Source organism: Protopterus annectens, chromosome 3.part0 (assembly GCF_019279795.1).
Source record: "Protopterus annectens isolate FY-2018-M chromosome 3.part0, PAN1.0, whole genome shotgun sequence".
Taxonomy (NCBI): Eukaryota; Metazoa; Chordata; order Ceratodontiformes; family Protopteridae; genus Protopterus; species Protopterus annectens.
In genome coordinates, this window is record NC_056731.1 from 245,595,070 (window position 1) to 245,618,748 (window position 23,679).

The window sequence follows — 23,679 nt, forward strand, 5'->3', positions numbered from 1 at the left end:
CTGAAGCTGTCACAAAATGGTCCACAACACTGAGATGTTCTTTTCTGGATTTATCACATACAAAATAATAACAGCAAATAAAACCCACTTTTATTGATTACCATATTAATTATAACTGCTCATTTCTGAGTCTATTTTCATTGCCAATGGTGCCAAGTATAAAGCAAATATCAAAGGGAAAGAGGATATCCCTCTCCCTTCTGTTTAAACACAGCTTATCAGAGGTACTCTCCCACTTGAATTCTTGCCTCTGATCCTTCATATAGCTTCCAAGTTAACCTTCTTACTGTATAAAGGAAGGAAAACACGTCCGTTGCCTTATTCATAAAATCCCAGCTTACTCTGTCAAATGCTTTCTCTGCATCAAGATCCCCCAATGACACCAAACTTTTCTTACATCATGCTTCCTTGGTGGATCACCATTTTTCTATTGTTGTCCATTGTTTGCCTCTCCTCCACAAAAATCACACTGATCCATACCTATCAATGTTGAAAACACCTTTGCTATTCTTTTAGCTAGTATAGACAAAAAACATTTTATATTCATGGTACAAACTGAAACTGGTCTGCATGGTCTGATGGGTCTTTATTGTCCTGGGGTAATAAAGCCACCATGGCTTTCCTCCAAGACGTTGGTGCTTCCCCTCCTTTTAAAATACTGTTAATCATCCAGATCTTTATCACTCTTTTCCCTCCTAACTTCTAAACTTCCAAAGGAATAGCATCTGTCCCTTGAGACTTTCCTGAAGACTGACTGCACATCAGCATTTTATCTCATGTGCTCCTATCTTAACTGTTAGCTGTTGAGCCTTATTTACCTCTAACCTTGGCACAGTTATGTCTTCCATAAATATTGGTGCTCTTTCATGATTTCCACATTTCTCAGTTTTATACAAATTTTCATAAAATCTCCAAAATATTTCTAACACCTCTGCAGGATCTCTGTTTTTTTTTCTTGTTATAGGTTCCCCAAGCTTGTTATAACAACCTCTATGTTTTCTGTTGCCTAGGTCATTGTGCTAAATGTTTTTGTGCACTGCAGTTATCAAAAATAGTTGCTCAACAGCAATCTTTTTACACTCATGCAGATTATGTAGATACTCCCTTAATTTTGCATTAGCGCCTCTTCTTTTTCTCTATGATTCCTCTTACCATTCAGTACTTTAACCTTTATCAGACTCTCTAATTCATAATGCTTCTTAACCACAATTATCTTCTATTTCTACCCTATTTTTAAACTCCATTTTCATTTTATCCTCCTCACTAGCTATAACTTCAGAAGATATTTCTATATCCCCTTAACTCTCAACTAATTTCCACTACCCATTTCTTAAACTTCTCTCTTTTCAACAGGTAGGTGGGAAAGCACCAGTGTCTCATGTTTACTTCATTAGGTTTTATCGGCACATGATCTGAAATAGTTATCGGATGTGTGTCAAAGCTTTCAAATTAAATGCACATTTTCCTGTGAAATATAATTTCTATCTAGTGTATCCCAGTTACTGTACATGGGCAAATAAATATGTAAATTTTGTCAGAGTTCCCAATACTGAATTCACAACTTCCATACTAAAAAGTTTCAAAAAAATTCTTTAGAAATCTACCCCCTTATTTTATATTTTAATTTCTAGGTCCCACTAACACATTTCTCAATACTGCATATCAAATTCCAGTCCCCACATTTGGGTCATGCTCCCCACTAAAATCGATTTCTACCCAAATTTTCTTAAACTCCAAAAATATCAGTTTTTGGTAGAATATTAATAAATGTTAGCATAATCCCCATCCTGAGCCAATAGCTACTTACTACCACAAATCTACCATTATTGTCTTTTTTACTCTTTTATTGATACTGCAGTCTCTCCAGTAATTAGTATAACTACTATCCTTTTCCTTTGTCTCCGATATTCTACTGAATATCCATCCTGCCATGCTCTCTTTTTCAAATTCCCATGCCCATTTCTTTTCAAATGTATCTGCTGAAGCACTGATATTTGCAGTCAACTCTTTCCATTTTGTCAATTCCTGTAAGGCTAGTTGCATGCCAAGATAATATGGACAGCGCAACTATTATAGGTTCATGGGTGTTTACTAGGCTAATGACTACAAGGGCCTTTTTAAGCCTAGCCATGCATCCCAAATCTCTGACAAGTTCCGATACCCTTGATAAGTGTAAGCATGGGCCTGGGAGATAAACCATTTGCAGGTTGCGTGTGTCCATTAGAGACATAGGTGCCAAACCACAGCTGAATTTCTGGTTTCCCATCCAATTGTCCAAGCTGCACTTGAATTGGGTTAGAGGAACTCTGCTTCACATAGCTAGGGAATCCTGTTCCACAGATGGGGTAGTCTCTGGAATACATACCTATCTCTCCAGCAGGTCCTATTTAAATCACCGGTAAGGTTTAAGTCCTTAGAATGGGTAATTCTGGTACTGTTTGTTTTGTGGATATGCTGGAGGTCCATCAGAGTGGAGTCTGACAATGCCCTGTATGCCTGGCATAGATCTCACCTCAAAGCCCTGTAGGAGACCGAATACAGGGATAGGGCCTTGAGGCGGTCTGCAGAGGACATTTTACTTACACCCTGCATTCTTTTAGTGAGGAACCTCTGTGGATGTTCCAATTGTTGGATATGCCTGGTTAGGTACATACCAAAGGGAGCATTGTACTCAATGATAGGTCTTACAAATGCCGAATACAGTGGAACAATTACTTCCTTGGACTTGGATGCCATGTCTGTTTAAAAGTTGCACAACACCTACCCCTGTGAGCCAATCTGCAACCCCTACATCACTAGGTGGGTTGCAAATTGGCTCACAGATAGAACCCACAGTGTGAAAGTAGCAGACTGCCGACCACTCACGAGTGGAGTCCCACAGGGATCGGTCCTGGGTCCTCTCCTGTTTGGCATCTACTTCTCACAAATATAGGCCAACATTGAGGGACACTGGCTGACCAAGTTCACAGACGACTGCAAGCTAGGAGCCATTACTAACTCTCCAATTGATGTAGACATCCTACAGAAAGGCCTCAAGGAAACCAATAACAGGTGTCGAAGCCATGGCCTTAAGCTTAATGCCAAAAAATGTGCTGTCATCCCCTTTGGGAAAAACTCAGTTCCACTAATTACCACATCGATGAGAGCCCACTGAACACTGAAGGCATTATAAGAGATCTGGGGACACATATTGACAGCAACCTCTCCTTTGACCACCATATTGCCACTGTGCTCAGAAAATCCTTCTATGTGGCACATCTCATTACCAAGGGTTTTGCATCCAGGAAGAAAGAGGTCATCATCTCTCTCTACTCTTCCCTCATTAGGCCAGTCATCGAGTATAATGCCCCATTTTGCATGTACCTCACTACAAACATGTAACAGCTGGAAAGGCCACAAAAGTACCTCATGAAGAGGATCCTAGGCCTTAAACACACATCCTACATGGACAAACTAAAAAAATCCAGCTATTCTCGGTCTCATATCGTCTACTAATAGGCAATTTCTGCTTGACTTACAAAGCCATGTCTGACCCAGCTCTGTTAGAAATGCTACATCTAAAGAAATCCCAATCCCTCCACACCACATGCTCCAGAGACCTCAACCTCATTACCACAATCAACAGAACATGCTGGAGAGACAGGTTCATAACCTAGAGACTGCCTATGCTCTGGGAATAGACTTCCCATACATGTCAAGCAAAGCACCTCACTGGCCCACTTCAAGAGACATCTTGATGAGCAGATGGGAAATAGAAAATTCACCCCGGGGATCACTCCAGTGGCTCTACTTGATAGAGGTACTGGGAACGAACACTGGGTGGTACAATGCCAGGGCACTTCTATGGGCTAGGCTTGTAAAGGCTCCAGGGCCATTTGCCTAGTACACACCTATGAACACAGAATGATTTCCTCATCACAGTAGGCACGTGATGGTCAAAGGCCAGATTACTGTGTGTGTGTCCCCCTAAGTTCCTGTCCATGTGTCCTTAAGTCCCTGACTACTGGGCCAACTCTAAGGGGTGTGTTGTCACTATGACAGTTACCAGGGATGGATGACCTCCCAAATGATACTATTATGCATTTCTCTGCATTTAGTTTTAGTCCATGGCTCTGATACCAGTTTGCCTGTATCTGCCCCTCGTGGAGAACATCTGTGTCAGTGTGAGATTCAATGACAGCTCCTAATTTGCAGTCATCGGCAAATTTAGTCAGCCAGAGACCACTGACATTGACCTTGACTTTTGAGAAGTAAATGCCAAAAAGGAGGGGTCCAAGAACTGATCCCTGAGGGACTCCACTTGTGACTGGCCTCTTAATAGAGGTGGACTCCCCGATTCTAACTCTCTGGGTCCTGTCTGTGAGCCAGTTGGCTATCTACTGGGTGATATAGAGGCTTGCACCTAATCTCCTGAATGTCGACAATGCCCAAGTGGGGTATTGTGTCAAATGCCTTGGCCAGGTCAAGGTAGGCAATGTGAATGATTTTGCCCTCATCCATTGGTTTGGTGACCTTCTCAATGAAATCCATCAGATTGAGTAGGCATGATCTACCTTTGAGGAAACCAAACTGGGTTGGGGTCCAGTGTCTGGAAGTTTACTACATCTCTGTTGATCATCTCCATGATAATTCCGTCCATAACTTTACATATAAAACTAGTAAAACTTACGGGTCTGTAGTTTCCAGGGTCTATAGATGGCCCACCTTTGTGAAGAGGGATCAGCCTGTTTGGAGACTACAGTTAAATAGTAATTCCAGAGGTCCTGATAGATTATGTTTCATGCTATTTAGAAGGTATCCTGAGATACTGTCTGGGCCCACTGATGCAGTATTCTTGGTTTTAGAGCATTTAGGACCTGTTCCCTAGTTCATAGATAGGTACTAGGCTATCGGTCCTGGGGCCTATATAAGCCTAGCCAAAAAAGTTACCTGGAAATGTTGCGTTACCACCATGGATTTCATTGCCAAGTCTTGGACGCAGGACCCTATGCACTATAGTCAAAGCAACATACCACAATGCCAAATCAGTTACAACTAGTGATAGTAGAGGGAGTTATATTTGATTATATTTCCTGAGGGAAGGTTGGGGGGGGGGGGGGAGTGGCAAGGTTGGAGCTGAATTTATCAGCCAGGAGGTTTGCTATATCTTCTGGCTCATTACAGGTGGCTCCATTTACAATAAGCTCTGCACACAGTTGTGTATTGCCTTTGAGGTTGCAGACATAGCTAAAGAATGCTTTGCTGTTGCCCTTGGCCTGGGAGGCCAAACATACCTCAGATTTGGCTTTGGTAAACTTGATATGTTCTCTGAGTTGTTCGTTTAGTTTGATGAGAATGCTTTTATCCTGCTGAGTGCTGCACCTCCTAATTTTTGCCATGATTTTCTTCCTTCTATTATACAGCCTACTGATTTTGTGATTCCACAAGGGTAGCTTGTTTTTTTGAGTTAGCTCTGCACTTCTTCCTGTTAGGTACAGCTGCCTCTATGCAGCTATTAACATGCTTGTACAGAGTTTCTGTGAACATTTCTGCATGGTATTGGGTTGGATAGCTAGTGTTTATAACAAATTTAAATACATGGGTATGGGTTTCCTGTGTGATAGAGGGGACCTACAGCTTGCAAGGAAGTGGTACTGGATTTTGCCTATGGTGATTTGAACATGGAGCAGCTCAAGTGCATTGTCCTTTTTGACCATCCTTGAAACATATTCACTTTTGATGTGAATAGAGACACCTCCACCTTTAGTCCCTGCCTGTGAAGTAGCTGGTCTAAATGTGTGGAAGGCATTATAACCTTGCACTGTTGGTGTGCTCTCCACAGCTTTAAACCATGTCTCAGTGACCGCAGAGACATCAGCATTCTCTAGGGTAAAGAGAGCTTCTAGGGAGTGGAGTTTTTTGTTATGACAGTAAACAACTGTTCTCACCTACCATACATAACATTTCTTGAAGGTACATTTCTAAATTTTTCATTAAATGGATACATTAATGCTTGGTAGGCTGATCTTTTTACAGTTGTTTCTTCTCATCTCTAACCTATGTCACATTTTCAAGATTTTTTGTTTCAACAAAAATCAACAAACAAAAAAACTAAATATATTTTCAGAACTCCCCCATTCCTAGTTAGCTTAAAACAAACACCAAAAACTATGTACATCTTCAAAATAAATTAAGTTCAACCTTCCAGATAGGAGCAATTGTCCCAAATCGACGGCTGTGCCTACAGTCATTACCTAACCTAAAATTAAGGTTACTCATGCTAAAGCACACACTACATCCTTAGTTCCTACTTACTCTGACAGCTGTCAGTTCTTTTATTATCTTTATCCCCCTCCCTGTTGTGAAAAACAACTTGTTTGCTTTAAAAAACATTAACTTTTAACTCTAAGGAAAAGGTTACTGGTTATCTTTAAATAAAACTAAATTGTATATTGCATTGCTAAATGCATTAAAATACTAAGGCTGATAGGGAGACTCTTAATTACTTCCTATAATTTCCAATTTTATTTTTCACTGAGCTGCTTGCCATTGTGCCTTGAAATTTGTCATTCCCTTCAGCAAACAATGCTCAGAACTCTCAAGATTAAATGCTTGCACCTACAGACTGCTCATCTCCATGTAACAGTCATAAGTGAATTTTTGTAAATATCACTCAGAACAGAATCTACAACTACCTTCAGCTGTAGACTTCTTGACTTTCACTGAATATTTGCTAATGAAAAAAACACAAGCTAATGTCTTTGCAGATGTAAGAAACTTAACATTTTTCATTGCTTTCATTATTTTGGTTTATTTTAAGCGTACTTTGCCTTCAAACCCCACTTGTTTAAAGCTTAACCCAATGGTATTAAATCTAGACATGCACCCTTGTAAAAATAAAAGAAAAAAAAACTTAATTCTACATATAATATAATCAGTGCACTTTTACACTCCACCACCCCACCCTAGCTGCCCACGAACACAGCATATTATTAAACCTGCTTTTATCCAGCCCTTCTTGTGTTGTTACAGACTAAAGCCTATGGTTTTACAACTAAAAAGCACTTGTTTACTTTAATATCTTTAACACGACAGTCGCTGAAAGGACTCCCCACATTTAAAATATCTCTTACACAAAACTGCTCTACTATATACAGAATGCACTTTACAGCATGAAATGTTTGATGCAAATATTAATAAGAGCAAAAGTTGTTTTACATAGTTACTTTTCCCCCTTAAGCATCCTAAACATTAATGACAAAGTGGGGTACATGCTTTACAGCCCACCCACAAGTTTAACAAAGTTAACAAAAGTCCAGCCTTTTTTAGTCCCTTTTTTTCTTGCAAAGCCATATTACACAAATGTGACTGATGCTTTAAAGTGTTCCATTTATTCAGTGTTGCTAGTCTTCCAGTACATCTCCAGCTTCAAACACCAGATTCTGGTTCAAGTTCAGGTACTTCTGATTCTTCCAATCAACTTCTGTGCTTTTTTATCTATGTCTCAAGCATTTTCCTTTGGCTAATTCCCTGCCAAAGTCTCTATGAGCTTTATTGTCAGAAGAATGAGAAGCAGAGTCCCCTTTTGTTTGCTAGCACACTTTGTGATGCATAAGCTTTTACTTCCTCCTTACCTTACCATGTAAAAATGCCTGATTCTACAGAAAATATTCTGGAGACAGCTGGATATTGCGGCTTGAATTTCACACCTACTTCTAGAATTCCCTGACTGCTAGGATAAATTTGATTTTTTTCTGCCTGGTGTACACTGAATTATCATTTTACAAATACACTCTGCAGTCTCCAATTTAATACTTTCCCCTTCTGCCAGAGTTTTGTAAAGATTATTTTTTTTTCTTCTGATATGTTTCCATCTTTACTAGCACAGGTCTTTCTCATGCCCAGGTTTGGAGCATACAGTCAACGTGCCCTTTCAATCAGCAAATCCTGTTGTGGAATACCAGTCCAGTTGCTTACTTGTGTTTTCATAAAATTAATATAGTCTGTTCCTTCCACTTTCTCTGGTACATCAGAAAATCTCAGGTTTTATCTGTGCACTCGATCATCTAACTCTGCCATTTTTCAAACATCTCTTCTTTTTAGAGCAATTACATTATCATTTAAAATACAGGAAATGTACATTTATATATATATATATATATATATACATATATATATATATATATATACATACATATATATATATATATATATATATATATATATACATACATACATATATATATATATATATATACATACATATATATATGGTTTACTATCGAATTGTCGATCCCGTTTTGTGTGACTCGCATTGCCCGAATGCGGAACTGCGAACGTCACAACACCGACGCCCAGATGTGCGAACGGCAAAACCTCGCCCCCATCCGACCCATGGTAGCATGGGTGTGGAGGTGTTGCGCGGCCGGTAATATCGATCGTCGGAGTTTCGCGGGTTCGGTTTGCTAGCGAAATGTTTTCGGTGTTTCGGTTCGCACAAACGCGTCGATGGGGTCGCTGTTCGCACGGAGTGCATTCGCACATTTAATAGTAAACCTATATATATATATACACACACACACACATATACACATTCCAATCTGCAAACATTATACAGCAAATATATTCTTTTGTATTTTTATCATTAATTCAATCGTACATACATTGATCAATTCCTGTCTTCCCTTAAACATCACTCTTCCTCCAAAACATTATTCTGCATGTACTGTTCCCATAATTTCCATTTTTTAATGTAATTTGCTCCTATGCTTTTCTAAAGATCCCACTTTCAGTGTTTTTATCTCTGTTACAATATTCAATACTCAACACATCAAATACAGTTGGTTTAGACTGGGTTCCATTTTTTAGAAACTGCTTTTTTGGCAGCCACCAGAATTAAATTTAACAAGGTTTTACTATGTAATTCAGGTTCTGTACCTCAGCGCAAAAAAATAATTTTCTTAGCAACACCTATTTATTTGCTCACCCAATACTTCTGACAGAATATTCTGTAGGGAATTTTTTTAAGTCTGCCAATGTATTACACTCCCAAAACATAGGTTCCCAGTTACTGCTTTAACTTCTCCATCACACCTTCAACATTTGCAAGGAAAGATTATATACAGTTTGCTTGGGGAATACAAATACCTATGCAAAAACCTACAAGCAAAAATCCTAAATCTTCTAGATTTTGTTGCATATTTGGGAGCCATACATAAGCCCTCCCATTGTTAAATTGTGAATTGCTTATCCAATCTCTCTTCCCAATCTTCTCTGACTGATTCCTATAGTTATTGTTCAGTATTTTAAATGCCTTATTAATTAGCTCTCCCTTTAACAGCTGCTTCTGTTCTACAGTCAATTAAAAACACGACAAGAGCAGGTCTTTCAATTAGGATTCTCCTATCCTCTTCCTCTTTGCCTATACATGGATATTAATCCCAAACAGGGAAGACAGTCTCTAAACTGCAGAACAAATGTCTTCTTGGATTCTTCCAATTCTTTTACCTTTACCTCTCTAGATACTTGCTCCCAATACCTTGGTTCTTTCATCAGTTTTCTCCTGTTAAGTACCAGGCTCCTCGTGCCTATTCTCTGTACCCCTATTCATAGTTATCCCTACTAGTAAAATATACTTTCTCCATTCTAATGTGAGCTTAGTTCTTAGAATACTTTCTGCTACTGTAGGAATAAAGAAGTTAAGTACTCACCATAAAGTTCCATCTGTATTGTCGATTTGTCATCTCTCCTCCCATATGGGTCCGGATCCAATACATTGGTCCGTACAAGCCTTTAGCAAGCTCGTGGCAATCAAAAAGCTCTCCTCCTCTTACCAACAATGCAAAGTTTGGTATAATTATATCCACAGAAAAACGATTTTCCTACTTAACAGCCAAAAAGATCTTAAAGGAGACCATTTCTGGAGTACAAGGAAAACAACCTAATCCTTGAGAATCTCTTCCCATTCAACCAAGAACCCCAAGGAAGGGGGTTGGAGAAAGGAGATGTGAGGAGAGATGAAGAATCGACAATACAGATGGAACATTGTAGTTAGTACATAACTTCTTTATCTGACATTGTTAATTTTCATCTCATCCTCACATATGTGACCGAGTCCCTAGCTACCTCTACCCCAGGTGGACCTCTCAGGAAAATATTCCTCAGAACTATTGCACCAAAGGAGGCCCTTCCCCTGGAGACCAAATCTAACTTTGTAATGAGTGATAAAAATATGATGGTTTGCCCATGTGGCTACTGCACAAATACCATCCTAGGAAACATTTGTCTGAAAGACTGCAGATGTGGCCATCGCCCTGGTAGAATGAGCCCAGATGGATTTGTCAGGCTTCATGCCTTTAGAGGTGTAAATGAAGAAAATACAACTAGAAAGATATTTTGATAAAGTAACTTTCGAAACTGGTACACCTTTCCTAGGGCCTGCAAATGCAATAAACAATTGGTCTGCTTTCCAAAAATCTTTAGTTCTATGTAAACAAACATAACTGTCTATGAACATCCAACAAATTTAGTACATATTCATCCTTAATGCTGCAGGTTTGAAGAGTGATTGAGCAATAAGACATAAAACCAAATTAAGATCCCAAGGTGGAGAAGGATCCTTGTGGGAGGTCTTAACAACATGGTCCCTTTTAAGAAGGCTTTCAAAGTTTGTGGGAAATTAAAGATACATTGTCTATCCCAATGTGAAAATTTGAAATGGCTGCTAACTGGACCTTAACAGTACATGCCACAGCTCTGTTACCGAAAAGGTGTGCAAGAAATTCCAGAATGAAGGGAATGGGAGCCATGACAGGACCCATATTGTGTTGTGCCCAGATTACAAACCTCTTCCATATACTCCTAGTTTTTGAAACTTATGGGAGGATATCAAAATACGATGGATTAGGAAGGACAGCATAGGTTGCCTGGCAATCAACAGAATTGGAGGAACCAAGCTGTCAGCTTGAGATTGTGAAGGTTGGGATAAAGCATTCCTGTAGATGTGACAACAGATCTGGAAATGGTTCCAGAATCCAAGGCTCCTTCTGTAGATGAAGCCAAAGGAAAGGAAACCAGATTTGTCGAGACCAATATGGGACAATGAGAATTACTGCTTTCCTCAATCTATTGACTTTCTGAAGAAATTCTGGAATCAATGGAATAGGGGAAAGGCATACAATAGTCCGGGAGGTCAATCGTGTACTACAGCATCCCTCAGGGACTGCCCTGGTGGGGGAAATAGGGCAAAGTAGCTGCTGCATTTGTTGTTTAGCGCAGAAGCAAAGAGGTCGTAGCAAGGCTGGTCCCATGTGCAGAAAATGTGCTCCACTACCTTCTGGTTGAGGTAAAACTTGTGAGGCATGACAATGGCTCTGCTCAACTTACCCACTATGGAGCTGGACCTTCCCAGAATGTGTGTGGCTACCAGAAAATGGTTGGATGAGATCTCCCATTGCCACACTCTGAGCACTTCTCAACACAAAGGGTATGATCTGGTTCTTCCTTGCTTATGTACCATACCAGCGACATGTTGTCTGACTGAATCGCTACTGTCCCTAGAGAAAGAGCAGTCTGAAATGCCTGCAATGCCAGAAGCAAAGCCCTCATCTCCAGGATGTTTATGTGGAGCTTGGCATAATCTGTGGACCAGATACCTTTGACCACCTTTGCAGATAATGCCCCCCCAACCCTATCCCAGAAGCATCAGTGGCCACCATAGCCTGTAGCTGACGGTGAACAAATGGTCCACCTTGTGTCACCTGTTCTGAACAAATCCACCATGAAAGACCCTTTTTGCATATGCTCATTATGAGAATTTGGTGAAACATCAGTTGGTGAATTACTGAGCATTGAGAAGCCAGAAGCCATTGCAGAATTTGCATGTGAAACCTGGCTAGTGGAATGAATATAAATGACGTGGCCATAGATCTTAAAAGCTTGTAAAACATAAGCAGCTACATTCTTGTTTCTAATTAACCTTGAAGTTTGTCGGCTGGTTAACACCCTGGAAGGAGGAAGTTTTGCTATCATCTAATTGGTGTCTAAGCCCCTATGAACTCCAGTGTGAGTGAGTTCCAGATGAAATTTTTGGTAATTTATAGTTGTACCTAGCTCGGAACAAACCTGAAGAACACAGCCTCTTGCACTGATAAGTAGATGCCTGGTCAGGGTGGATATGAGCCAATTGTCTAAGTAAGGAAACACCTGGAATCCTTGCTGTCTCAGGTAAGCTGCAACCATTGATATGCATTTGGTGAACACTCTGGGGGCGACAGTGAGACCAAAGGGCAGTGCTCTGAACTGGTAATGACCGTCTCCCAGGAGCATATGTCCATTTTTATATGGTGGTATGCATCCTGAAGACTTGCAGAGCACATCCAAACGTCCTGTCCAAAAAAGGAAGTATGGATTATACCATGACCATTCGGAACTTGCAAAGTCAGACTGACTTGCTTAATCTGCTGAGATAAAGGATTGGTCTCAAGTCCAGTTTTCATTGGAACCAAAAAGAACCCTGAGCACATTCTGAATCCTCTCTAATCTCATGGGACATCTTGGACGACTCTCTTTTCTAGCAGTTTTTGAATTTGAGGGACTGCCTGATCCCTTTGAGTGGATTAAATGTCTGAAATTTTTTTGTTGGGAGGGAGTGGTTGAGAAAAGGGAATTTGGTAACCCCTGGATATTATCCTCTGCACCCACACATTGGAAGTTATCTTTTGCTAGGTTGTCCAGCACAGGGATGGTTGACCCCCGATTGCTTTCAGAGGTGGTCAATCGGGCCTTCTTTCAGAAGTGCGGAAAAGGCTTCCCAAAGAAAGACTCCCAGGAACCTTGGTTTTGCAGACCTCCTCTACCATGAGGCTGACCTCTTTCATTACTGTTTCCCCTCTGCCCCTTGGGAAAAATTATACACATGTGTCTAGGTAGGACCCTTCAGACTTCTTGAACCACATTTTTCCACTGCCTCTCCGACCCTTGGGATAAGGTCTCTGAGGAGCCAAAAATTTATGTCCATGGCAGAAAAGGTCTTACCTTCCTTCTCAAACCTGGATAGCACATCTTTGACTTTGAGACCAAAAACAGACATGCTGTCAAACAGAGCACTTACAAATGAAGACTTAAAAGGTTCAGTAAAATCGGAAAGGGGCATCCAGGCATGCCTCCTCATAGAAATGCCAGAAAGTACAGTTTTGTACCTACCATAAATGTAGATGTCCGATAGGTATGCATCTGCAGTCATAACATATGGGTTGTCCTGCCTCAGGCAGCCCTTCGGTCGGCCAGATTCCAAAGTCTGGGTCTGGCCTCGGCTGATGTTGCACTTTCCCCAACGTCAGAGCGTCTGGGGTATAAAAGCATCAGCCAACGCCATTTTCCTCAGTTTTTCTTGCCCCAGATGCCAGGTGCCCTCTAGGAAGGCTAAATTTGGATAAATGCTGAAAAGTTCCAAACATTTGCAAATTATATACATGTATAAACAAACAAATACACCATAATAGATTCCCCCAGTTAGCTGAAAGAGGGGTAAGTACCCTAGGAATACTACAGAGGGGAAGGAGGGTGGGTAATCCTGACTGCAGATGCATACCTATCGGACATCTACATTTATGGTAGGTACAAAACTGTACTATGTCCTTCAAGGATGCATCTGCAGTCATAACATATGGGTAGAATACCATAGCCAATCTGGGGGAGGAGGTACTAAGAGAAAGATGGTGTAGTTAAGATCCCCTGCAGCACTGCAGTTGCAAACCCTGCTCGGGATCTGGAGTATAAAGGTAGATTGTAATGCTTGGCAAATGTATGCACGGAGCTCCAAGTAGCAGCTTCTAAAATGTCCTTGGTAGCCACCCCTTGTAGGAAAGCTGTAGTGGTGGCTGTGGCCCTTGTGGAGTGAGGCCTAATATTTTCAGGAACTGTCTTTCCATGAAAGGAGTAACAAAAGCGAATGCAATTTCCTATCCATTTTGAAATTGTCTGTTTGGAAATTGCTCTTCCTTGTACCCCAGTTGCATATGCTACAAAAAGTTGGCCAGTTTTTCTGCTAGTTTTCGTTCTGTCCAAATAGTAGCGTAGTTGTCTGTGTATATCCAGGGTGTGCAAAAGTTTTTCCCCTTTGTTCTGTGGGTTAGGGAAGAACGTAGGCAAGTGAATAGCTTGGTTCAAGGATACCCTAGAAACCACCTTTGGCATGAAAGTAGGATTGGTTCTTAGAGACACTCTATCCTGGTGAAAAATAAGAAAAGGCTGCACTGCCATTAATGCTTGTAACTCAGATACTCTTCTTGCTGAAGTGATTGCCAGAAGGAATGCAGTTTTCCAAGATAAAAACTGTAGGTCTGTTGATGCTGCTGGTTCAAAAGGAGGTAGTGTCAGTTTTTCCAGCACAAAATTGAGATCCCATGCAGGTAGAGGGGGGTCTTCTTGGAGGTTTAACATTTTTGATCTCTCTCAAAAATTGCCCGAGAAGAGGGTGTGAGAAGATAGGTGGATCCATATTGTATTCTGCTGAAATTGCTGAAGCATGAATCTTAATAGAAGAATAAGACAGGCCATTGTGGAACAATTCTGCTAAGTATTCTAGGATGTGTGCTAGGTTTGCCACTGTGACATCTGTGACCTTTGATGTGCTCCAAATGAGAAATCTCTTCCATTTAGCTGAGTATGTCTTCCTTGTGGAAGGTCTGCGAGCCTCCAGGATAATGTCCTTCACCCTCTGAGATAAAACAGTTTGGTTGGGATTTAAGGAATTTTCCAGGCAGTTAGCTGCAATGTTTTCAAGTTGGGATGCAGGGTCTTGAAATTGTTCTGCGTTAGAAGAAGAGGCCATAGGGGAAGAGGCCATGAATTTGCCTGAGACATGCTTCTCAATAGTGGGTACCAGTGTTGTCTTGGCCAGTCCGGAGCTATCAGTATCACTTTTGGCTGTTCCTCCCTGATCTTCAGTAGAACCTTGTACATCAATGGGAGAGGTGGAAAGGCATATACTGTTAGGGCATTCCAGCTGAAAGAGAGAGTCCACCCTCCATGCTTGTGGGTGGTATGTCCTTGAGCAGAATGTCTTCAGTTGGTGGTTGAGTGGGGAGGTGAACAGATCTATCTCCGGCATTCCCCATGTCTTTGTTATGAGTTTGAAGATGTCTGGATGCAGCATCCATTCGTGTGCATCCATGGTAGTTCTGCTTAAGCTGTCTGCTAGTGCATTTTCTTTTCCTGGTACAATTTGGCCTGCAGCTGGATATTGAGATTCAGGCATAGATTCCACAGATTCATAGCCATCCGGCATAGAGGGTAGGAATGTGTGCCTCCCTGTTTGTTTATGTACCACATGACCGTGGTGTTGTCTGTCTTTATTAACAGATGTCCTTGTTGGAGGAAGGGTCTGAATGCCTCGATTGCATGCCTCACTGCCAGCATTTCCTTTTGGTTTATGTGCATGCTTAGCTGCCCTTGAGGCCATAGGCCTTGGATACATTTGTCCTCCATGTGTGCTCCCCATCCTCGGTCTGAGGCCTCCGTGGTGATGGTCTGCCTTGTTTTTGGTTTGTTGAAAGGCAACCCTCTGTTGGACTGGCAGGACTGAGCCCACCACAGGAATTCCTTTTGAAGGTATGGAATGATTGGGATCATGGTTTCTAGACTGTGACTGTGTTGAGACCATACACTCCTTAGGTACCATTGTAATTTCCTCATATGCAGCCTGGCATGTGGGATTAAAATTATGCAGGATGCCATGTAACCCAGGGCCTGCAGGACTTTCCTTGCAGTAAGCTGAGTTTGTCTTGTCAGAATCATGAAGTAATCTGGAAGTTGTTTTTGTTTTTCTTCTGTGAGAAAAGCCATCTGGGTGATTGTGTCCAGATCTGCACCCAAAAAGGTTATCCTTTGGGACGGTACTAGTCTTGACTTTTGGATGTTGACTGTGTATCTCAAGGTCTGTAGCAGGTGTATGGCATAGGCCAAGTCCTTTAACAATTTTTCTTGTTGTCCGCTTGTATTAGGCAGTCGTCCAGGTATGGATAAATTTGAATTCCCTGAAGTCTGCAATGTGCAATTACTGATGCCAGGCATTTCGTGAATACTCTGGGCGCAGTAGATAAGCCAAAGGGCAATGCTGAGAATTGATAATGCTCTGATCCTGCAAGAAATCTGAGGTGTCTTCTGCAATCTGGTTGGATAGGGACGTGCAGGTATGCCTCCTTGAGATCTAGAGTCACCAGCCAAGACTCCTTGCCCAACATGGGAAGAAGTTGCTGTAAGGTCAGCATTTTGAATTTTGGCACAATGAGATAAGTGTTCAGTGCGGACAGGTCGAGAATAGGCCTCCATTGGTTTTCTTTTCTTGGTACAAGGAATAGTCTGGAGTAAAATCCTTGGCCTTGTTCTGTACATGGTACCCTTTCTATAGCTTTCATCTGAAGTAAATTGCTGATTTGTCTTAAAGCCTCTGCCTTCTGGTTTGGTGGAAGGTTTGGCATTCCGCTTCTTTTTGACAAAGTGTGGAAGTGAAACCTGTATCCTTTGTCTATTTATTTGCAATGTCCATGTATCCTTTGTAATGCAATGCCAGTTTTTTGAGAATAAAGCCAGCTTTCCGCCCAAGGGTGCTTCCAGTTGATCCCTGGTAGGCGGAATCAGAGTCAAGTCATTGGGTCTGTCCTGTAGTAGTGGTTGTAGTTGCAGCTGTTGCACTACTCCTCTGGTTGGCAGGCTGCCACTGACGGCCTCTGTAGGGGCCCTTCAATTGACCTCTGCCTCTAGGGCGCCAGTTCCTGCCTCTCTGTGCTCTGGACGAGTCTGGAAAGGACCAATTCTTTGTAGGCCAGTTTCTGCTGAACCTTGGTGGTTGAACTTGCAGGAAATCTTTAACTGTTTGCACAGATTTTGCTTTTTCTTCAACCTTTTTTAGAATCTCCTGTGCAGGGGAGCCAAATAAATTTTGTTTCTCCATTGGAGCATCGAGGAGTTTAGCTTTGACATGGTCTGGCAAAGATTGCTCCTTCAGCCAGGCATGCCTACGAATAACTGCCCCAGTCATAGCTGATCTAAATGAAGCCTCACAGTGCATCATAGCCACATTTTAAAAAATGATTACTAACCTGTTGTGAGTTATGTACCAAATCCTGAAGGGATTTACGGTCTAAGGGTTCAGGAGAAGAAAGTTTCTTATTCAGTTGATCTAACAAAAGTTCTTGGTACTGTATCATATGGAATTGACAGTTTAATGCCCTGGCAGAAAGAGTAGCAGATGTATAAACCTTTTTTCCCCATCTCTCTAAAGCTCTAGACTCTCTTTCAGAGGGTACCAGATTTTTGGCAGTAGCGGCTGCAACCCCTTTAGGGCCCTGAGAAATAGTTTCTGGGTCTGCAGCATGGGCTTTATACAGATGGAAATGAGAATCCGGGACCCTGTAATATCTGTCAGGTTTGGCAGGGGCCGGAGGAAGAGAATCAGGAGCTGTACTGACATCATTGTACACATCATCAATTACATTTAGAACAGGAGGTATAGCTAAGGGCCTATGCTGAGGCAAATGCAAAAAGGTCCTTAATCTTTTTCTAGAATCAGAGAAATCCTGACCTTGCCATTGAAAGTGCTCTCTCATGGAGTGTAAAGTCTCCCCAAAGGAAAATTCTTCAGGAGGGGAGACTGAAGGGATAGATTCCTCTGCATCTGAATCCTCATAAGGCGAGTAAGCCCCTTCCTGGTGGTCTGACAAATCAGATCCATCCGTGGAGTAATCTGAGGAGTGAGTTTCAGAGGGGTCAGTCCTGGGCCTTTTGTCTGGAGGAGGTTGAGAGGCCCTGTCTGGGTGAGGTTGTGAACCCCTAATTAAGGAGATAAGTTCCTCAGCAAGGCTGAGGATCTGTGAACTAGAGGAAGGCCTCTGGGATGTAGATTTGGCAGGCAAAGCTTTTGAAAGTTTGGCAGGTTTAGCCCTGGAGAAGGTCTTAATAGACATAGAAGCTGGGGGCCTAGCTGCCCACGTGCAGGGGTAGAACTGTCCAAAGGTATGGTGTCGGACAATTCCTGAACACTAGCTTCGGTAGGGAGTTCTGAAGCCGACTCAGCTGGGGCCTCTCTGGCCTCGGTGGTCGGAAGTATGGTTTCGGAAGTAGGAATTGCCGTGGACTCGGTTTCGGCCGAAACCGAGACACTCGCGGTAGGCCTAGCCATGGTTTCAGCCGAAACCACGGGCCGCGAGTGTCGGTCCTTTTCCTTGCGTTTTTTGACCATATGCGAGGTCGGAGTCTCCGACGGCATTTTATAAGCAAAAGCAGCTCCAAAAAATTCCTCTGCAAACTCCGACCGACGTCTAAGAGTTCGTCGGTTGAAGGAGGCACAGGCTAAACAAGCTGATACGTCGTGGTCTGGGCCTAAGCAAGGAAGGCAGTAAGAATGGAAATCCTTATGAGGTATTTGTTTCCCACAAGTTAAACAATTATTTACTTTGTCTGACATCGGCTGAGGCAAGAAAGAGTCCCCAACGGGGTACTTAGCTTTTTTTGAAGTCTTCGATAGCTGAAATCTCTGGATCTGACCGACCAGCACTTGCAAACAGCTTCTGCTTCGGGCACCGCGCGGCAAGAAAGACTGAGGAAAATGGCATCGGCTGATGCTTTTATACCCCAGACGCTCTGACGTCGGGGAAAGTGCGACATCAGCCGAGGCCAGACCCAGACTTTGGAATCCGGCCGACCGAAGGGCTGCCTGAGGCAGGACAACCCATATGTTATGACTGCAGATGCATCCTTGAAGGACATCCTGGTGCTCTACTTGTTCCTTCTGCTGCATGCACGATGAGCCTCATGGAAGAGTTGGCTACTGAATGTAGGGTGGCTAACTGGGAAGCTAATTTCTCTTTAGCTCCCTCAGCTACTGCTCCTTCAAGGATATCGGACAGAGCTCCTTGATCAGATCCCTTTGCAACCTGGTGCAATGCGAAAGATAATTCAGTGACCGCAAGGCAATGGTCAATGATGAGAACACACACTTCCCACATCTATCCATCGTCCTAGAATCTTTATTAGGAGGATGGATAGTCGAACTCTCCTCAGAGAGTTCCTTTTTGGTCGCTGCCGCCACAACCATGGCATCTACTGCAACTTTTTTTTATCAGGATGACCTTGTCTGAGGGAGTAGTTATAATTTTATTTGGTCTCCCAGGCCCGCCGTGAAATCAAAACTATGAGATCATCAGTGGGTGGAGTCGCCTAGAAGGTAGATGGGTAGGAACCAAAGTCAGCCAGGTACACAGACTCCTTACGTGAAGGCTGGACTGCCAGCCACCCTTCTCTATTTCAGAATCTATAGAATCTCCCCAAAGGAAACGTCCTCAGGGGTGAGTGTGGGAATCCTTCAGCCTCATTGAGGTCAGTGTCTTCCGTGGCTGACTCCTCCATTGAGTCCAAATGCTTCCTCTTGCATAATCGCTTCCTAGGGACCTCCTCAGTCAGGTAGTCTAGGGAGATATTGGAAGAGTCAGGTGTACCCAGATGGGTATCCTCTCACCTGAGGTTCTGCTGTCCTTGTGAAACTTGGTGATGAGAAGTGGAACGCAAGGGTATCTTGCTAGGAGAGCAGATCCAAGGGGGCAGGTGTGGCTTTTTAGTTGCAGTGGCAGCTACAGCCCTCTCTCACCAAGGCCCCAAAAGCTGACTGCTCCTAAATGGATGTGGAATCTGGCTCTGACAAACCATGCTTTCGTGATGGGGTCCCCTCCAGTCCAGAAGACAGCTTGTCAGGGGGTTAAAGCCGGAGCCGACCTCACCTTCTCCCAAGCCCCAAGGCACATCAACTGGTCTGAAGACCTAGGAGTCGGGCGCACACAAAGTTCACGAGGTTCACTACAGCACCAGGAATTCTCCAGCTCTGAAAAGGCCAATGAGCTCCAAGCAAAAGTCTGATCTGAGGAAGAGGACATCTTCAGATGAGAGCTGAAAGGCACTGGGCATATCAGATCGCTCCAATGCTTGCCCTGAAGTTGGAGGAGGAGGAAGAGTGGACGATTTAGACAAACATAGCAAAGTTGAGGGGGACTTAGTGATGCCCTGCACCCAAAGGATCTTCTGCAACATCTGCTCCACATCTTCAGAAAGGCTCCTGGTTGAACGAGAGGAAAAAGCAGATGGGGACCTTAGTCTTGATAAAAAGGGAGATAGCACCCTCGATGAAACTGGATCATAGGTTGGAGAGTACTGAGTCATCAGATTCAAGATAGGTTTAAACAGACTAGTTGTCGGATCTGACATCAACAGATTTGATCCATCCTTGAAGAAGTCTAATCCAATGGGGTGGAGATCAGTGCCAAAGGCTCCGATCAGATCACAGACTCCCCAGACTTGGGAGATTTCGACATTTTGAGTTTCGGCTCTGAAGTATCTGTTGGCGCTGAAGAGGGTCTCTTTCTTCTGAAGATTTAGAGGAAAAGGATGAAGCTGGGCTTGAATGAGCTGATTTTGTCTTAGAGGATACACCAAATTTATCTTTACCTCCAGAAATAGCTTCCACAAAGCGGAAGGCAATATGCCTTTTAAGATGAGCTTTTATTTTTCTTTCCACTAAAGCTCAATGATTAAAGGAGTGACAGATCACACAATATTCTTGCAAGAGGAGAGGGCCAAGACAATATACACACATTGAGTGCAAGTCACTTATAGGAATTTTGTGCCCGCACTTTGTGCATTTTTTGAAACTAGCTGGTTTCTCGTTTCTCCGCCATAATGCAAGGAAGGGACAGGCAGAGAATCCACTCACACAAACACACACACTTAGAGAAAAAAAGACAGTGAAAGAGAGAGAATGTTTGATAGAAGAGCTACTAGCAATAGTAGTTCAAGATATACATTTAAAGGTAAAACTAATACCTATAAAAAACAGTTCTTGGTGGGAAAGAGAAAGAAGAAACGAAAGTAACCCAATTAAAAAATGGTTACTGCAAAGAAAGATGATAAATTATAAGGGAGAGATAGAAATGACTAATTACACTAAAATATAAAGAAAAGGAGATTACAGAAGAAAAAAGATTTTTAATTATACAACCTGACACCTAGTTGATCTAACCATGGCTTCACAAAGCAACAAATGTGATTTGAGGTAATGAGGGGAAATGCATTGTGGATAAGGGGAGGTATCCAAGAGCTTTTTGGTTACCACGAGCTTACTAACGGCAGTCAGATCCGGACCCATATGTGAGGATGAGAAGGAAAATTGACTATCAGATACAATATTCTTTGTGAGTGTTGTTGTTCTCCTTAAGGATCTACATCCAAAATCCCACTATCTTCTTATTTCTTGAAACCCCCCGCTTCATCACCATCCCTTTCCACTTTGAACAGCTTTCTGCTTGCATTACATATTGAGCCTTAACTGTGTAGCTCTAAAATATCCCTTCAAATCAGGTAATCCTAAACCACCTTGTTCTTTAGGAAGGATCAAGTTATCCCACTTAACCCTAGCCCTTTTTCCCTAACAGATAAAATCCTTCAACTCTATTATTGTCCACAACTACTCCCCTGGTCGATAAAAAATTGTCTGACCTACATATAAAACTAAGGGGAATAAAACATTTTCATTGCTTGTATCTTGCTATCCATAAACAAGAGCTTCTAGGTTCTCAGTTTTTGTATCATCTTTTTAGCCTCTTCCCACATATACTTAGCTGCCATAACAAATTATTTTTAAACACCTTTATTGAATTATCACTTACGACATAGGCAAACTTACATTTATGTACATAAAAGCACTCTAATTAAACTAAACAAGCAACTCAGAGGACAAAGTCTAACAAATCTGTGGCAAGTTTGGCTTCCCAGGCCAAGGACAACCACAAAGCATTCTTTTGCTATGTCCGCAACCTCAAAGGCAATACACAATTGTATGCACAGCTCATTGTAAATGGAGCCACCTATACTGAGCCAGAAGATATAGCAAACCTCCTGGCTGATAAATTCAGCTCCAACTTTACTCCTCTCTCCCCCTCAACCTTCCCTCAGGAAATATCATCAGATATAATTCCCCCTACTATCATTAGGGAACAGGTCCTTAATGCTCTCTCTAAGACCAAGAACACTGCATTAACGGGCCCAGATAATATCCCAGGATGCCTTCTAAATAGCATGAAACATGACCTATCAGGGCCTCTGGAATTGCGATTTAACTGTAGCCTCCAAACAGGCTTTGTGCCTCATGAATGGAGAAAGGCAACAGTCAAGCCTCTGCACAAAGGTGGGCCATCTATAGACCCTGGAAACTACTCATAAGTCTCACTAGTCTTATATGTAAAGCCATGGAAAGAATTATTATGGAGATGATCAACAGAGATATAGTAAACCTCTAGACACTGGACCCAACCCAGTTTGGTTTCTTAAAGGGAGATCATGCTTACTCAACCTGGTGGACTTCTTTGAGAAGGTCACCAAAGCAATGGATGAGGGCAAAATCGTTCACACTGCCTACCTTGCCTGGCCAAGGCATTTGATACAATATCCCACTTGGGCATTGTTGACAAACTCTGGAGGTTAGGTACAAACCCATATGTTACCAGTGGATAGACAAGTGGCTCACAGACAGGACCCAGGAAGTTAGAATTGGGGAGTCCACCTCTATAAAGAGGCCAGTCACAAGTGGAGTCCCTCAGGGATCAGTCCTTGGACTGCTCCTTTTTGGCATTTATTTCTCAGAAGTCAAGCCCAATGTCAGTGGTCTCTGGCTGACTAAATCTGCAAATTAGGAGCTGTCATTAAATCTCACACAGACACAAATGTTCTCTAGGAGGGGCTGATACAGACAAATAACTGGTGACAGAGTCGTGGACTAAAACTAAATGCCAAGAAATGCATAAGAGTATCCTTTGGAAAGTCATCCATCCCTAGTAAATATCATATTGACAACACATCCCTTACAATTGACCCAGTAGTCAGGGACTTAGGGACACACATAGATAGTAATCTAGCCTTTGATCATCACATGTCTACAGTGGTGAGGAACTCATTCTATGTTGCACAACTTATAAACAAATGTATGGCACCTACTTCCAAGGAAGTCATTCTTCCACTGTATTCGGCATTCATCAGACCTAACATTGAGCACAATGCCCCAACTATGGATATGAGGAAATACTGCTCCAAATACATATGAATCTACAGAATACTATCCACTATGGAAATGGAACTTGAAATAGTAGGTAAAGATAAGACAGCAAAAGGGAAGGAGCTACTCGTCCCTATTCCAGAGGCAAAGTCTTGTTGCAATCACTTTGAAGAAATGTCTCTATGGTTGACAAAACAAGTTCAAAATTCTAAATTTCAGTCTGGTTCCAACGCCCAAAGAGAAGGGACCAGCTCTCTACAACTAACACAGGTAAATGGAATGGCATGTACCTTGCCCTATTTGGTAGCTTGCATAAACAAAGATTAAATTAATTGATAAAGTTATAGGCAACACACATATATTAACATTAATGGGTATACTGCTTTAACTTCATATATTATTTGAGAAGCTACATTTGCATATATGTTTGTTTAAATGAATGCTGTAACTCAGATAAACTAAGAAATGTCAAATTACTTAATATTTCGGTAAATAACTTACAATTCACAACATTCAGATGCACAGAATTCTTGCCATCAAAGCATTTATAATCGTTAGCAGAAAAACAAGAAACCTTTGCATATTTACTTAAATGTGTCAGCTCA

The 23,679-nt window shown here is 42.1% G+C and overlaps 1 protein-coding gene across 8 annotated transcripts in view; it reads right to left on the bottom strand.

Annotated features, from left to right (window-relative positions):
* Window positions 1-23,679, bottom strand: part of TRAK1 (trafficking kinesin protein 1) — a 969,724-nt gene that overhangs the window by 333,388 nt on the left and 612,657 nt on the right. The window lies entirely within an intron of this gene.